At 36.8% G+C, this 19,252-nt stretch overlaps 1 pseudogene; it reads right to left on the bottom strand.

Moving 5' to 3' along the window:
* Positions 1-19,252, bottom strand: part of LOC149238528 (E3 ubiquitin-protein ligase UPL5-like) — a 134,599-nt pseudogene that overhangs the window by 101,274 nt on the left and 14,073 nt on the right.

The raw sequence follows: 19,252 nt of genomic DNA, 5'->3' as shown, positions 1-19,252 counted from the left end.
CGGGGGACAATGTCGAAAGCTTTTCTAAAGTCCACAAAACAACATAAAAGGTCGATTTTACTATTGTGACATTCCTCTGCGATGATCCTAAGGGCGACAACGTGGTTGATGGTCGAATGATGTTTCCTAAAACCAGATTGCCCTTTAGCTCTTTACCCTGGTTCTCAAGCCAAAGGATAAGTTTTTTTTTTCAGAATGAGCCCATAAATATTGGCTAGGATGTGGCTAATCATAATGGTCATGTAGTCAGATGGAATGCTTTTGTCCCCATTTTTGAAGATAGGAACAATAAGGCTTTGCGTCCAAAGCTTAGGGAAGCCATGCTTTACAGCCAAATTGAGAAGCTTGTGGAGATGAGGAATGATGATATATTTTCCCATTTTAATGATCTCATCTTGGTAACCTTCAATATCTTTGGCTTTCCCATTAGCGACCTTATTAATCCCAGACTCAACGTCTTCTAGAGAAAAAATAGCAACCTTGATAGGAGTGTTTAAGATGGTGCCCATGGTGTCTAGAGAGTCATACAACTTATTAAGATAGTTATCCCAATTTTCTAGGGGGATAGAATGATTATCTTTAGTTTTACGAACAAGCACATTCTGCCAAAACTTTATGGGCGCAACTTTAGAAAGGTGGAGAAGATGCTCTTGTCTCTTATTAATATATGACCTCTTCTTCCTCTTAATAAGAGCTTTGTAAATACTTATATTTTGGAGCTTAATGCTTTCATTAGGGGCGTCTCTGATTGCTTTCTTAGCAATTTTACAGTCTTTGTCATACCAAGGATTGGAAGTTCTATTATTTTTCTTATACGAAGTCTTATTAGAGAATTTGCTAATGGTGGTGGAAAGGGTAGTAGTAAAATGGTAATAGATTTGATCAATGTTGTTATTATAAGTCAGGGAGCCTAAATTCCTTTCCAAATCCCTTAAGAAAAGGTCGACATTACTTTTATCGAAGTGAATGTAACGCTTGCTTTCACTGTTCTCCATCATGTGGGTGGTATGCATAGCAAGATTGAGGGATAAAGGCAAAGCTTTGTGGTCAGAGTCAGGCTTGTACCTGTTAAGAAGCTTAGAGTTTGTAATACGGTTGAGGACATGCATGTCAGAGATCACATAAACCACGACGTTGCTACCTAGCCCATGGAAACAAGTCATTTGACTGGAGAGAGGTCATTTATTAATACCATTACAAATTATTAGGTCCTGGGAACTACACAGTTTGAGGAGATGATTGTCGAATAAGTATTCGATTATGTCTTCAGATTTTCTCTTGAATCTATTAGCTAAGAGAGCATCCTCATCAAGCCACAAGGGGTCAGGGTTAGAGTTGTTACTTAACATAATAGCTTGGACAGTAGCAGTCTGAGCATTAAAGTCCCCAAGCAAAAGGATATTAGCTTGATTCCTTAGGTTGTAGATGTCTTTTTCTAAGGTATTGAAAGGGAAATTCTTATCCAGCTTGTTTTTCTTATAGGATGTAGAGTTGATAGGGGCGAAATAGCAGATTGCAAGGAATATCCTATTGGTTGTAGAATTAGAGATCTTGATCCAAATGTATTGATTGAAGGGGTCGATTTTATGAAGTCAGATGTGAGAGGAAACAATGTTCCTAATATAACAGGCTATACCACAAAAACCTCTCCTGGAAGATTTCTGATTTTAAGTAGACCAAAGAGTGAACCCATAAAGGTGAGGGACCCTTGATTCATCATGCTCCTAAGTTTCAGCTAAAAAAATAAGATCAATATCACTAAGGATCCAACTTAACATAGGACCTTTACACCATGGCAAACCACAATAATTTCATAAGCAGATCCATAGTGATGTTATTCCTTATTTATCATTCGTGTTTGGAACTCTGTCTTTAATAATAACTTTTCTATTACTAACGATTGCCCATTTCCCTTCTTTTCTTGCCTCCTTGACCTTTTGTACTTGTTTCCTAAGTTCAACTTGGTCTTTTGAAATGAGGTCTTCATTTATAAATATTCTCGTTCCTTTTAGGCTTGGGGATTTCCTAAGTATATCTAATTTATAGTTATTACAACTGACCTTGACACGGATTAGTCGATGTTTATGCTCAAGTATCTTTTCTACCCTTATTGCTTCTGTGAGATAAATTGTTTGAATTTGAGATTTTGTCTTTAATTGTTCTTTAACTAATTCTAATGTGTCTTCATTGTTTTGTTCTTCTATACCAACAATTATAAGATGTAAGGCTTTTTGTGACGCTCATGGTGGAGTATAATTAGTTTATTAATTTCTTCTTTTATGGGTTTAATATCTAATTTATTCTCTGTGTTATTTAGGGCTGAGTTATTTTGTAGTTGTTCTTTTATATTTTTAATCTCGTTTTTCAAAGTGTCATTTTCTTTAACCATTTCTTGTTTGCTTTGTTTGATTTCTTGAATTCTACCTTTCATTCTTTAGAGTTTAGTCTGGAATGGGAGTATTTTATTTTCTAATGATTTGTGGTTATTGTCAAAAATTGTAGTTAAATCTAGTTTAAAATGGTTTTCTCTTTTTTCTCTTCGTCTTTCAAAAAATTCAATGTACTCATAAAGACTCTCTAGGGTAATTTTACTTGGTCTCCCTTTGCTAGAGGGGGGTTTAGAAAGATGAGGAGAAGTACTCATAGTGGAAATAAAAAAAACTTAACAAGAGGAGAATAGGTGGGAACATATGCCCCTGTCAGAGTTGTCTGTAGTTACACTGATTCTTCTAGCTTCACTTGTAATTGACTTGTAGTTTGTCTCCCTCCTAGAATGCGTTCTCTAATAACTATGGTAAGTAGCAGATTGCTTAGCTCCGAATCTGCGATATTAAATTTTTACTGCTCTGCAACAACTACCTAAAATCGTAAATTGCCCAACTCTAAATCTATAATCTTAAATTGCTTGCGTCCTCCAGCAGCTTTAGGAGATGCGTTGCCTTAGAAGTTATATAATACTGGAGAGACCACCGAAGAAACCACCTCAGAAGTTATATGTGACTTGAAATCGTAAATTGCCCTGCTCCAAAACTGCAATCTTAAATTGTTCGCGTCCTCTAATAGCTGGAATCATAAATTGCCCAATTCTGAATCAACAATTTTAAATTGCTCGCAACCTCCAACAGCTTCAGGAGATGCGTTGCCTCAGAAGTTATATAATGCGTTCTACAACAACTACCGCAGGATTGTGCCTCCACATTCTGTCCAAAACACTACATCAATTTGATTCTGCACAAATCCGGATTCTTGCACTTCCTCGGGGCGTTCTTCTGTCTCATACAGGCTCGTACTTAGTTTCCTAGCTTCGAATTTGTGGATTAACGCAAGAGTAGAAAATATCTATAAGCTTTTGGATATACAGTCAGTTCACAATTCCAAGGATCTCACTTGCTCGAGCATAAATAATTCAGACACTGCCTCAGATAATAACCATTCAACGCTTCAAATCCCAAGTGGTTCGACTTCTATGTGACACTTCGGTTTTGTTTTAGAATCCGCGGATTGAAATGATATGCCACAGGAATCCTTTTGCACAGTAATTTCTCTTGAAAATTACGCTTTGCCTGAGAGGGGGTTCCCGCCTTAGGTATTTGTGTCAGCCTTCGACCTGTTGGTTATAGAGTTCGTGAAGAACTCACGTTTTTGCCTCAGGTAGTTTTGTGAGCCTCAGTCTCGGGTATATATATATATTGCTCATGGCCTCCAACAACTTCAGGAGCTACGAATTGTCGAGTTTCAGGAGATGTGAATTGCCCAGCTAATTGCCCAATTTTAGGAGATGCAAATTGTCGAGCTCTACATTTATTAATTAAATTTATTATGTTTTTTTATGTATATTAATTATAGTTATTAATATGAATTATAATTATTTAAATTTGACTTAATATATATACGGAAAATTGTATTTTTTATTAATATTAATAAAAATTATATATATAGTTGTTTGTCATTATATTAATACAAACGAAATTACAATAGGACAAATTAAATTGAATCATTTACTATATTTTTATCACTTTTTAATTTAGTGGAAATTATTATTATTATTATTGAGTTTTGTTTTGACACTGTATTAGTTTGTTTTTACCAAAAAATTGTGTTTAACATGGAGACTTTAATTTTTGTTATTTTTTATTATTGTTTAAATTTATTTATTTGTAAAGTGATATTATGTGTTGTTTAGTAATTTCCATTTCTATTACTTACTAATTTTTTGCTTTTAGTATTATTTCCTTTATATTTAACTTTTCTATTTTTTATTTTTTATTTTTTTTTTCTATTATTTCCATTTTCCACATATTTTCAATTTAAAATAATTCATTATTATATTAAAAACATATTTTAATAAATATAATTATAAAAAATTATATATTAATAAAAAATAAAACACGTAAATATATATAAAAATAAAATAAACATATATATTAAAATGTATATATGTTAATATAAACAATATCACTTAATCATATTTCTTAATTTTTGGTGATGACATTCAATAATACAATATTTTATTAGTTGTTTTTGAGATGAAATCTTTGTATTTATTATATTTTATTTTAATTAATCTATATTTAAACTAAGCCGCAAACACTAGTTATGTGGCCCTTGTTATTTAATATGATACTTTATTTAAGGGATGCTATAATATTTCTTCCATATTGAACTAACATTTAAGTGTTTACACTCATTTACCAACACTACAACATCATTAAGAGATAATTTTAAGGGTTAATATTAACAAATAAACTAATTTTCCATATTTCTCCCAAAAATAAATTCACTCATTTCTATATTTATAAAAATAATAAACCCAAATTTATAAAATAAAATAATTTTACTTTAAAAAATCACCAAGATTTATACATGGAAGCAGCTCACCCAAATTTTATAAAAACTATTTTCAAAATCATTTTGGAAGAATTGTCCCCTCATCACATAAACTCAACCCTACAACATCAATCAAAACTTGAGCATGAGATCAAGCTATCATATGAGATTCACAAAGAATTGCAAGGGTATGGGGGCTCTCCGAAATTTCAAGGCTGCGACCATTTTAAACATATGAGAGGAAATCTAACAAAGAATTGCGAGGGGATGGGGTGCTCTCCGAAATTTCAAGGCTCACCCATTTTAAACTTATGAGAGGAAACTCTTCATAAATCTTTTTTTAATGAATATAAGAGTGTTGATAATGATAATGAGGATGGAAGTTATTTTTGGGAAAATTAAATTATTACAAAGTATGTTCAAATTTGGCTAAATTTCACACAATCCATATGATAACATTCTACCGTGACTAAATTGTTCTTCCATTCCATAAACAATTAAGACTCCACCTAATTACAAAAAAATTGCATTCCATTTGGCTTTCCTACTTGTAGGGGAAAATTTAAAACCCTGAGACAAACATAAAATCTTCCATATCTAACTCTGAATGTCAAATCTTGCTTCTTCTACCTCCGGTAATGATAAAAAAGGTTGTTTGCTTACAGTGGCCTTTAAGGTCATTTCTGAAATGGAAAATGAAATGAACAACTAATGAGGATCAAAGAAGAACAAGGCAATGCAATAATGATACATGAGGGCAAGAGAGCCATTGTTCAACATTAAATACCAATGTTTTAAAACTCCGACTCGGACTCGGTATCAACTGGCAGCTCGATTTCAATGACTCGGTCGTTGTAAAAAATACATTAAATATTTATTAAAATAATAATAATAATAATTTTAAAGATTTTCATTCATGTTTCCAAACACATAGCATTAGAGTATAGATAGAAGACAACATATGATCAAAGTAGGCTCATGAATATATCCATTATATCAAAATGGCACCCAGTGCACTGTCCAATACATACATGATGATGATATAGAGATCAAAACAAAAACACATAACCAAGGAGGCTAGAAATGGCCTCTACAACAAAAGTAAATTGTGACCAGCACTACTGGATACTGCTAGAGGAACCAAGATCATCTGGATTAGAGTCAGACAGGGGGGCCCATGGCTCCTCCTCCTCATCATCTCCAACTACAACTGTAAAAGTGGTAATACTAGCAAGTTGTGCAACAGCTACAAGCTGAGATAGACAAGATTTGCACTTTTGTCGTGGCTAAGCAGAGGAAGCACCTGCAACTGGAGGACTTGTTGGCCCTAAGGTTGGTACAAGTGGATCAGGATCTACATTCCGCTGAACATTATGTTAAGTGATGCTATCATCTCATAATCATAATCAATATCCTCATCATAATGAAACTCTGTTGGATGACTCTCCACTACCCAATATGATGTTGGATCAATGTCTTCCAACACAATGGGATCTAAATCAGGTCTTTTGTTCAACAATTGGTTGCGTTTGAGCCGGAGGTTGTATTGGACATAGACTAGATCATTTAACTGTATTTTATCCAAACGGTTTCTCTTCTTCGTGTGAATCCTCTCAAAGATAGACCAATTGCACTCACACCCAGTAGCACTGCAAGTTTGACTCAAAATACAAATTGCAAACTTCTGCAATTCAAGACAATGGCTACCAAAAGCCTCCCACCATTGTGCTGCAAAAAACATAGGAGTGTAATGAGTTAGCTCAACAAAATTACAAATTATATCCAACTTTCAAATTATAAACGATTTAACAAAATAAGTATTAAGAATTTGAAAATTGAAATTTTTGTTTACCTGACTCATCTACTTCCCTTGCAATCTTTGTTAGGTTCTTCCCAAAGGTACCTGAGGCATTGCTGAAGGTTGTGACCTCTCGGTGTATCTCCAGTTGATCACACTCCAATGGGATCATGCATTCAATGCAGTCAATCAATCTATCTCTAACCTCTCCCTTCAAATCTGTTGTCGCCTTAGCTTTATAATGATACCGTGGGTTCAAAAAATACCCAGCTGCATGTATAAGGTGATCGAGTTGATTGTTCCATCTTTCATCAATGATTGCCCAAATGGGCTCATACTTAGCCACTTTATCCTCGTATGCTCGATTTATTTGCTCCTTTTCTTGATCCATAGCCTCATAAATGAAGCCCATAGCCAATCTTTCCCCATCAACCAACCGCAACACCTTAACCAGTGGCTCAGCAAGCTTCACCATCTCTGTTGCCTTTCTCCAAAATATTTCTTCATTAACTTTCTTTTTCAATTCTTTTCCTTCTTGTTTGTGAGACCATTGGCTTTGATTCCATTCTTCACTGGAAAATATATTTTGCAAGTTTCTATGTTGTGCAAGCATAGATTGCAATGTCAAAAAATGAGTAGCAAATCCAGTGATGGCAGGGCTAATAATATCCCTGCCCCTTGTGTGTTTCCTCATCAGGCTCAAAGTCCATGAATGATTTTAGATCAATTTTGTTATGATGTTGGCATGATCTACAGTGTTTTTGACCCAATCTAATTTGCCAATATCCTCAAGCATGAGGTCTATGCAATGTGCAGCACATGGGGTCCAAAAGATGGTTCTGTGTTTTTCCTCTAACAGTTTACCAGCAAGAACATAGTTAGAGGCATTATTTATGATGACTTGAACAACATTAGCCACCCCCACCTCCTCAACAACCTCATCCAATAGTTGAAACAACAATTGTCCATCTTTTACCTTATCAGATGCATCAACTGATTTTAGAAACATGGTTCCCTGTGGGCAGAAGATAAGAAAGTTTATGATGGTACGGTTCCTTTGATCAGTCCATCCATCTGACATGATGGTACATCCTATTCTTGCCCATGAGTCCTTGAAATCTTTCAAATACTCATTAATGGAGGCAATTTCCTTCTGCAAACAATAACCCCTTATCTCATGCATAGTAGGGCCTTTGAAGCCTTTTCCAGCAGCATGTATGGCATCAAACATAGGCTCATAATATGGTGAACGGGAAGCATTGAAGGGGATATCAGCATCATACCACCATCTACATATGTAATCACAAGAAGTCTCCCTCAATTCTTTCTTCTAATGGTCATCTAAAGTGGGCTGCAAAGTTCTACTAGCTTGAGGACCATGTGCATTTGATACAGAGGAGAGTGTGACAGTGAAATAACTTTTGATATTCATATCACCCTTCTTTTTCATTTTACTTTTACTCTTTTCTTGAATAGACTCCAAAGAGGGAGGAACATATCAGAAGGGGTTGGATGCATCAGTACAAGGGATAGAGGAAGAACCCTCAAAATCAAAATGGGGATTGGTAGCCAACATTTTTTGTATACTCCTCTTCCTCCCAATTTCAGCCTCTAACTCTTTTTGTCTAGCCTTTTCTTCTTTAAACTTCTCAAAGTTGGCTAACAATTCCTTCCTAATCTCCCCAATTTCATCTAATTCACATGGAGTAATTTGGCCTCTAATCCCCGCCAAGTGTTGTTTCAGCCTATTAATGCCCCCAGGACCTTCCTTAATTTTTCTATAGCAAAATTTGCAATGCATTTGACTATCAACCATTTCAACATATGCCCAAGCAACATCTTTCACTCTAGGTGTCATTTTTTGACTTGGAAATGAAAGCAAAAAATCTAAAAATGAAAACAAAAAATAGCATTGCTTCAATGTTTATTTCTTTCACAAAACACACTATTTTCAATTTCCAGATTTTCACATAAAAATTAATAAGCAAAATAGATTTTTGAAGTGAAAAAAAATACCTCTAGGCACACACTGCCTCCTCAAGGTTGCTCCAACAAACCAACTCCACAATGTTGCTCCATATGATTGCCCAAAAACCTCCTCTCCTGCTATAATGCTTGCCCAAGACTCCTCACCGTTTCTCCAAAAACAAACTCCACAACTCCTCACAAACTCTCATTCAAATTCTCACTCAAATGCAATGAGATGGTTGTGAAGAAATGAGGGGTTGGGTGGGTTTTATAGGGTTTAAGAGAGGGGAATGGGCCCCAAATAACCTATAGGCAAATTAGAAATGGGTTTGGTGTCCCCAAAAAGCAAGTTTAAAAAAAAATCATTGTTTTTTCCTTTTTCGGGCCGCTGTCACCGAGCCGGCTGAGTTGTTAGACAACTCGTCCGGCTCAGTAATAACCCAGCTAGCCAAACTAGTTCGAAGTCCGAGTTGACCTGGTGAGGGCATGACTCAGACCAACTCAACCGAGTCAATTTCGAGCCGGCCGATACTTAAAACAGTGTTAAATACCCAACATTTCCTCCTCCCCCAAAGAATGGGGGTGTAAGATTACACTTAGGACAAAACTCAACCATTAATGCAAAGCGTTGAATGGAAGTGCCAATGGCTTAATCGCTCAATTCCAGATGGAGACGGAACTGCTATAAGCTCATTTTCCAGATACTGAAGAAAAGATTTGAAGATGCTCCCTGATCTGAGAATTTTTCTTTCAGGGGTTAATCACTAAAATCAAGCAGCAAAAAGGCTTAATCGCTAGCAAAGATGACCTACTAACCTCCCAGGCTAATGATTTGCCATTTCTTGGTCTGATAGTTCGAAAATGGAATCTTTTGCCATTTCTTGAACTGATAGTTTGAAAATGGAAATTTTTGGACCTCCATCTTTGTCTATGTTAGACAAATTTCACCGGCATTTAACATCAAGGCCGAATTGCTCATCTTAGAGGTTTGCCAGTCTACATGCTCAACAATTCTCCCTCATGAGGTAAATCATTGGCTTGGGAAGCCAACAAGCTTCCTAATTGAATGATTTCGTCTTTTACTTGGAGAAACACATCATGAAGCTTAAGAAAACTTCATATTTTGTTTGTAGAGTGAGATATTCACTCCTCATTAGCAAATACATTTCTAGCAATCGAGTCATTGCATTCCTACGATTCTTCTGCTATTGCATGACCTTTTTTATTCTCCACTCATCACTAAGTTGAATCATTGCATTCATATAGTTTTTTTGTTATTACACGACCTTGTCGATTCTTCACTCCTCACCACCAAATCCATTTTGATTAATTGGATCATTGCATTCCTACAATTTTGCTATTATTTCATTACCTTTTCTATTCATGGACAGTTACAGGTGGTCATCAAAGCTCTGGTAACTACATGGATATTCACAACTCAAAACGAGACTTGAAACCTACATGGTAAAACCTCACACCCATCACAGGATTCAAAAGCAAGATCAAGATAACTTTGAAAAAGCGAACCTCTATGGAACTAATAAGGAATTCAAAATCAATTAAGACGAGGTCCAACAAAGTGACTTAATATGTTAATATGTTGCCAAGCATGAGTTGATCAATGTGGAGGATATCAAGGTCATTGCATGAGTGGTCAAAGGCCCTAAAATAGCAAGCTTATGAAATATTTTAATTTGTGTTTTCATAGTTACGGATGTGAGAATAATTTTTTATATATATATATATATATATATATATATATATATACACAAAAAAAAATAGAAATTTAATTGGGCAGATGATCAAAAATGTGTATAAAATGTTCTTAAAAATTAAGCATGTATTTAATTTAAAAAATTATTTTCTTAAAATAAAAATTGTGATTGAACATTTAGTCCCAAGAGATTAGGTGAGAAATTTGTAAACATATAAATTAAAGAAAATTGAAAAATTAAAATAAAAAGAAACTTTAGAATATGAATCCCAAAAATCACACTTCCTTAGGTTATATAATCATATTTACATTAATATGAATCAATCCCAAAAGTCACACTTCCTTAAGTTATATAATCATATTTACATTAATATGAATCAACATTGGAGAGTTATTACTTAACCTCACATTGTATCACAACGAATTTTAAATATCTCTATCTGTGCAACCACCTTGTCATCCCCCCCCCCTCAAACTTGTCTTTGAACTCCTCTGCCATCTCTGCCCCCACTTGGACCTGTCCCTGCATTACCTGACCTACCTTATAGAGGTTGTGTTACTGTGTTACTTGCATTACCTCAGGGAGGCTACATTAGTTGTGTTACCTCAGAGAGGTTGGGTTACCTGACAGGATCTATGGCGCAATGGTAGCAGACTAACGTAGACATGGTATCCACACAGAGACTCTGAGCCTGCCTGCATGCCATACTAACACTTGAACAATCCTAATGCCTATAAGTGAAGGACTCAGATGACCATTAGCTCAAGAGTACCCATTAAGCCAAAACCAGATAGCAATCATGCCTAGACAAGCACTCATTCCTCAAGTGCTAACCGATTTTCTCCTTGTTGTTTTCATTATTTTCCATGTGATACGATCCAGACGCCATTGAAGTGATATGCAGAGTGGCATTTATATTAATCTTTCAACATTTTACCCTCGAACGAGAATTTGAATTCATTGTTACAACACAGGGGACCAATTTTCTTCAAGTATATCTCCATTAGAAAGCCAAATATCGTGAACCTAGGAATCCTGGGGTATCAAAGGCATTGCGGCACCAAAAGCTAATAATGCCCACGAGTTGCTTGGAAAACCCACGAGGCACTTGTCATGTTCTAAGCGTAGCTCTACACGACGAATGAATTCCTTTATGATCTATTCCTCCATAAGGAATCACAAGAACTTCTGCACTAGGTCAACCCATACCGCCTTTTACAAGTGGGTTTCCTTTTGAAGTAGCGGACTAATTTATACAACAAGAGGATGTGTGGAGATTGAATTTTGAATTGAAGTGATATTTTTCTACAAGATTGCATTCATGTACCATCGTTGATGGATATAAGGTTTCGAATAATAGACATATACGTTAAAGTTTGATATTCGAGGTGTTCCTTTTTTAATAACAAGGGGGTTGCGGCCAGCAAGTCCCTATTTTCAGTGGGGTATGAGAGGGGCCTTGTCATCTGAAATGATCATAAGTTAAAACTGATGTAGAATTGATTAGCCATTATTGAATTGATTGTTAACTGAAAGTGCGGAAATCGAGAGAACTGCTTGAGAAGAAAAACTTTACGACATTTGATTAAACATAAGAAAGATGCATGACAGAAGTGAAAAAAGTGAAAACACAACGATACTAGACAACAAAGTTGATTACGGAGTTCGTCCCTGATGGACTACATCTCCGGGTCCACTTTCAAGATGGGCGACCGCTTTATTAGGATTGAAACAGTAGAGGTTGATTACATAGATATTTGACCAAACTAAATGTACACGCAGGCACTTATGGTCATTGTCAATGGATAGATCTTTGAACCAGCTTTCCAACACCTGTCTCGGTTCCCAATTCCGACTCTGGATGCTCCTATTACACTAAAAACAAAACTGCCTATGACCTCCAGAATCTGCATACAAAAACCAAAACCCCCCTCTCCCTTCTCAATAAACAAAAACTACGTCTTATAGGCCTGCAAATACATTCAAACTACTCTGGCCTAAACTTGGCACGAATGTGCTACATTAAAGTGTTCATTGGCCTCGGTCTGGTCACCTTGTGACACTTAATGAAAAGGTTACATGGTGGAGGAATTAAAATAGCACAAAACCATAACAAAAAACCCAAAAAATGACTTTGGATAAAGCCATGGACGCTGGCGGCTTATTGACCGGGCAGAGGGGCTGACGGTTACATGTGACCAGCCACGGTCTAACCGTAGGCTGCCACCTCTGACAGTTCCGCTATCAAAGCTCTGGCAGTTCCGGTTTGGAGTTATTGTGTGTTCACATGCTGACAACTATCTGATGGTTTTCCTCCACGCAGTTAGGTTGTTTATAACCTCCGCTACAAACGCTAACTCTGCGGTTACACTAAACTCTGTCACATGTCACAGTCCCCGGTTAACTCCCCATGCGGTGAAGGCTGACTGCGGTTAACACATACCTGCTCACATGAACCTTAACCCCTCACGGTTCCGACGCGGCTATCTACTGCGGTTAACTGCTAGCCTCCGCCTGTTGACTCTGCTCACATGAGCCGCGGTCCCGCTGCGGTTAGGGATGGCGGTTAGGGGCCTGTGTATTTTAATTTGCAATGTTTTTTAATGTTTTAACATGGTTGAGAGTGGGTTTTAGAGTTAGGTTTATATGTGTTAGGTTTTAACACCTAGTTTGCAATGTGATAGGTTTAGGGTTTATGTGTTAGGTTTTAACACATAGATGTAATACAAATGAGGTCCGAATAGGTTTTAGAGCTTAGGTTGTATGGTTAATGTGTATGGATTTAGGTTTAGGATTAGGTTAGGGTTTTAGAATTAGGTTTGGATTAGGTAACAAAATAACCTTTTACATCAAATTGTCGCAGAGTGACATTTGTCATTAACACCATGATGACAACCAAACCTTACTCGACGACAAACCCACGTTGACACAAAACCCTGTAAAGTGGACGACAAACTCATGTTGACACCCAAATCCTGCAAGGCAAATGACAAACACATGTCGATGACCAATTCCTGGTGGAACTGATGTCAACCATATGTCGACAGCCAAGTACAACACCACATCAACTGAACACCATGAAAAACCCTAAACATCACTTGGATAACCTGAACCATAATCAACACCATCGAAACTGAATGACACTGAACACTGACGATGAACCTGTGCAATTGATCTGACGAGATCCTCCTGGATCAATCCTCTCCACTTGAAAGCTTTTAGACCACAAAAGTTTGACTAAACAAATAGTCGATGAGGGTAGAGCTCCCTCACTTTCCACCTTGCCCTAATGATGTACCAATACATTCGATCAATCACCGATAAGTGATGACCCTGATGATGCTGACCATGGCACTTTTTGATTCGGTGACCTGTCCTATCCATATGTAGTATGAACAACTTGCGACGATGGTCAAACAACCTGTTATGAACATGGCAATTGATTTCTTTCCATGAAATACCATGAGTTAGTGATTCATAATCATCTTTGAAAACAGTCTCTAAAGGATATTGTTCAATACCATCAACATGTATTAACAATCTATTTTGCAGAATAACAGACAATCAAAGATGTTTTTGACATCAAACCAACTAGTTGATCTGACATACTTTCCTGTTTCCTGATTACTAAGTGAACTTGCTGCCATAAACCCATCAAACTGTAAGGTGAAAATTGCTGCAATTTAGTTTGATTTTGAAAGTATGGAATTAACTGTTGATTTGTTTGAATCACTTTTTCCTTATTCATTAAATGATGTTTCCATTGATTAGCACTTTCCCCTAATGCACAAGCTTCCCTTAGTTGTTTTGGATACTTTGATAATGCTTTAGAAAAGGCTTTGATATGAAAACAAATGGGCTTCCTCTCCACTTGAAAATAGGTTTCCAAACTGTTCGAAACATGAAATGGTGACACAATATAAGAGAAATTTAACACTGACTTTCCCCAATACTGACCTACATCCTTGTAATTGTTAATTTCCAAACTTGGACTAAAATGATTCATTCTGACATTAGGAAGAGGAGTTTTAGGCACAAACTGTAATTCATGTTGCATTCCCTACTTATGAGTAAGATGTTTGGTTTTACATAGAACTGGAATAGTTTCTATCTCTTTGATCAAACTATCTTTAAGCTAAGACTCATAACCTGAAAAAGCATCATGTTGATTGTTATGGTGTTCCTTTACACACATGATTACAAATCTTTTATTTGAACTTATTAATCGCTTCATCTGATTCGCAACAACTAAATTCAAGTGATTTTTGTTTTGATGTGCCCTGACGATAAATTCAACCCCATCTTTCTTAAGGTGATATTTATGTTCTCTCCTGTAAAATACTGCATCACAATCATAAAGATAAGGACTTCCTAAGACAACTCCATATATGTCTACTGGAACCACATCTAATTCCACTTCATCAATGTAATTAGCTGTAATGGAAAATCTTAATTGACACTGTTTGGTGACTTTTATTTGAGTTGATTTATTTAGCCATCCTAATGGATAAGGTCTTAGATGATTCCATGTTTCCAACCCCAAACTCTTAACTAAATATTCAGAGATTAAATTCGCCTGTGATCCACTATCAAACATTGTATATATCTTTGTATGCTTAGGAGTTATCCTTATGTTAAACAATTCAACTCTTTTATCCTCATTTGAAGGATTTATGTTTGATGAAGATGTAATAGTTTTCAAACTTGAACCAGTGTCAGAAGTTTTACCTGTTGTAACCATAACAGTTATCCTCCTTTCATCACCTAAATCTGAACCTAGATCTTGCTGGACTGCTGCAATTGCCTTCTTTTCATCCTTCTCCTTAAGGAACTTTTTGGGCTTAAGTTCTGGATGAAGTTTCCAACACTTAGATTCATCATGACCGATTCTCTGGCAATGAGAACAAGTAGGTCTTTCCTTCTGAGCTATCACTGATTTCTTTCTCTTCAAATTATTCTTCCCCTTACTGTCATTGGAATCTTTGATTTCCAACTCTTTGGATGATTGCGATGAAAACTTGAATGGTCTGCCACCTGATTCAATATGTATGGCCTGAACACATACTTCATCAAAATCATCAGGATTAAACATCAATAATGTATGCTGCAAATATGAATGTAAATTGCCGATGTATTTTAATAAAGTTTCACTTGTATCTAATGAAATACCAAGCGCCAATGCTTTCTTTCTGAACTCCTGAGTAAACTACTGAACACTCTGCCCTCTACCTTGCCTCAAATGTTGCCAATCAATAACAACTTAATGCATGTATCCTAAAGGATAGAATTGTTTCCTAAGAACCTTTAAAACTTAGACCATGAAGAGATGACTTTACCTTTATGCTTTACATCTATCTGAGTTTTACTTTCCCACCAGATTAAAGTTGTTCCCCCCATTCTAAGTGTAGCTAACTGAATTTTAGTTTTATTATTAGAAATGTTCTGAATGCGACAATACACTTCTAACTGCTTAATCCAGTTATCTAGCTTTTCAGGATTCATTTCGCCATCATAAATAGGTAACTCAAATTTCACATCAAGTTTCAAAAGAGATGTTTCTTTAGGTTTCTTTTTTGTTTCAGATTTTGCACTGGAAGAAGAAGAAGAAGATGATGATGATGGGGATGATGGAAGTGAAGGTGGTTTATCAGCCTTTCCTTTACCTTTTTCCTTCTTCGATGTCTTTGAAGAAGAAGCTGCATCCCTTGCCTTCTTGTCTTCGTACAATTCTCCCAACATTTGTTGCATAGTCAAGAATGCTTGTTGAAACTGTTCATCACTCATCTTAGTTTCAATGTTTTCACCTGCATAAGATCCTGTCATGGTCGACTTATGAACCACTCGTCGCTTTCCAATCCCTGGATCAATCTGCTCAAGAATTCCTTCTCCTCATTGCGACTTTGACCTGGTTAACATTCAATGGAAAATTCTACAAACACAACCTGCTCTGATACCAAATTATATGATCTGAAATGATCATAAGTTAAAACTGATGTAAAATTGATTAGCCATTATTGAATTGATTGTTAACTGAAAGTGCGGAAATCGAGAGAACTGCTTGAGAAGAAAGACTTTACGACAGCTGATTAAGCATAAGAAATATCATGACAGAAGTGAAAACAGTAAAAACACAGCGATACCAGACAACAAAGTTGATTATGGAGTTCGTCCCTGATGGACTACGTCTCCGGATCCGCTTTCAAGATGGGCAACCGCTTTATTAGGATTGAAACAGTAGAGATCGATTACAAAGAGATTTGACCAAACTGAATGTGCATTCAGGCACTTTTGGTCACTATCAATGGATAGCTCTCTGAACCAAATTTCCAACGCCTATCACGATTCCCAATTCCGACTCTGGATGCTCCTGTCACACTGAAAACAAAACTGCCTATGACCTCCAAAATCTGCATACAAAAACCAAAACCACCCTCTCCCTCCTCAATGAACAAAAACTGCCTCTTATAGGCCTGCAAATACATTCAAACTACTCTAGCCTAAACTTGGCACGAATGTGTTGCATTAAAGTGTTCATTGGCCTCGGTCTGGTCACCTTGTGACACCTAATGAAGAGGTTACATGGTGGAGGAATTAAAATAGCACAAAACCATAACAAAAAACCCAAAAAATGACTTTGGATAAAGCCATGGCCGTTGGCGGCTTACTGACCGGGCGGAGGGGCTAACAGTTACGTGTGACCAACCGCGATCTAACCGCAGGCTGCCACCTCCGGCGGTTCCGCTAACAAAGCTCTGGCAATTCCAGTTTGAAGTTATTGTGTGTTCACATGCTGACAACTGTCCGACGGTTTTCCTCCACGCGGTTAGGCTGTTTATAACCTCTGCTACAAACGCTAACTCCACGGTTACACTAAACTCTGTCACATGTCACAGTCTCCGGTTAACTCCCCACGCGGTGAAGGCTGACTCCGGTTAACACATACCCGCTCACATGAACCTTAACCCCTCGTGGTTTCGACGCGACTATCTGTTGCGGTTAACTACTAGCCTCCGCCTGTTGACTCTGCTCACATGAGTTGCGGTCCCGTTGCAGTTAGGGATGGCGGTTAGGGGCCTGTGTATTTTAATTTGCAATGTTTTTTAATGTTTTAACATGGCCGAAAGTGGGTTTTAGAGTTAGGTTTATATGTGTTAGGTTTTAACACCTAGTTTTCAATGCGATAGGTTTAGGGTTTATGTGTTAGGTTTTAACACATAGTTGTAATACAAATGAGGTCCAAATATGTTTTAGAGCTTAGGTTGTATGGTTAATGTGTATGGATTTAGGTTTAGGATTAGGTTAGGGTTTTAGGATTAGGTTTGGATTAGGTAACAAAATAACCTTTTACATCAAATTGTCGCAGAGTGACATTTGTCATTAACACCATGACGACAACCAAACCTTACTCGACAACAAACCCACGTTGACACAAAACCTTGTAAAGTGGACGACAAACTCATGTTGACACCCAAATCCTGCGAGGCAAACAACAAACACATGTCGATGACCAAATCCTGGCAGAACTGACGACAACCACATGTCGACAGCCAGGTACAACACCACATCAACTAAACACCATGAAAAACCATAAACATCACCTGGATAACCTGAACCATAATCAACACTGTCGAAATTGAACGACACTAAACTGAATGCTGACGATGACACTGAATACTGATGATGAACCTGTGCAACTGATCTGACGAGATCCTCATGGATCACCTTGAATGGGGTATGAGAGGGGTAAGAGCTAATGTAGTTAAGATTGGTACTCATATATATGCACCCTCCTCAAATGACCATGTTTAGCTACCAAAGATATGGTCTCTAAGGGGGCTGCAGGGCAGAAAGTCCCTGCCTTGAGTGGGGTATGAGAGGGGAAAGAGCTAGTGTAGTTAATATTAGTACTCAAATATATGCACCCTCCTCAACTAACCATGTTTAGTTGCCAAAGATATGGTCTCCATGCTTCCTCCTCAACTGTTTTACCCGGCCTTGAAGGTAGCTAGGTTGGAAAATGGCCTTTTACTAGTCACAAAGACATCCATTGCAAAGCTATGCAATTTTATCTCTCTAATTGATCCCTCTAAGATCAAAGTCATTAGCAATCTACCTGCACCGCAAAAAAAAAAAAAAAAATGTGAGAAGTTTTCGGTCCCTTTCGTCTAGTGGTTAGGACATTGTCTCCTCATGTCGAAGACACAGCCTTATAGACTCATATGTAATATTTACTATGCCAGATGGTTTTTGTAGGACTATGCCTACTAGTAGCGTGATTGTCTTAACAATATCGAGTAATCTGAACAAGATATCCAAACACCACAAAAATTGATAGCATGTTGAGGCCTAGTGCAAGTCATGTCCCAAATATAAAATTTTATAGATATTGAACTTACAGACAAAGCTACTTTTGATCATAGAGTCATGTCAAAAAGAAGTGAAAAATGTGAGAATTACCTATGAGATATTCTAGTCCAGCACCAGAAATATGTTGACAACAGTTAAGATTCAGATACTGCAAATTTAGACAAATTTGCAATAGTGAAAGCCCTGAATCTGTCACATCTGATTTCAAGCCAACTATCTTCCACGCCAGGGTATTCTCCTGGAAAAACATCCTACCCAAGAATCAGAACAAAAACAAATGTTTATTTTCTTTCACAATGTACATTCCTTGTGCAGAAATTTTAAGTAGTCATTCTCAGTTAGGTAAGCTCTTAAATCAAGGGATTACCTGAAGATTACAATCTTAAAATGCTCAGAGTGAAGTTCTTGTGAGAACTTGAGTGCAAACCAAATCATTAAATATTTGTTGACTCAGATCTCTAGGAAGCACATTAAAGGAGTAATATCTGCCAATACTATGCATTGACATACAATACACTAGTCAAAAACCAGACCATCATCTTAGGCACAAATCTTGAATTAGAGCTTAGAAAGTCTC

This window comes from Pinus tabuliformis, chromosome 8 (assembly GCF_031772625.1).
Source record: "Pinus tabuliformis cultivar Carrire ecotype Pingquan chromosome 8, CPIR1, whole genome shotgun sequence".
Taxonomy (NCBI): Eukaryota; Viridiplantae; Streptophyta; class Pinopsida; order Pinales; family Pinaceae; genus Pinus; species Pinus tabuliformis.
The sequence above is the reverse complement of the archived record's forward strand: the minus strand, read 5'-3'. Positions and strand labels throughout refer to the sequence as shown.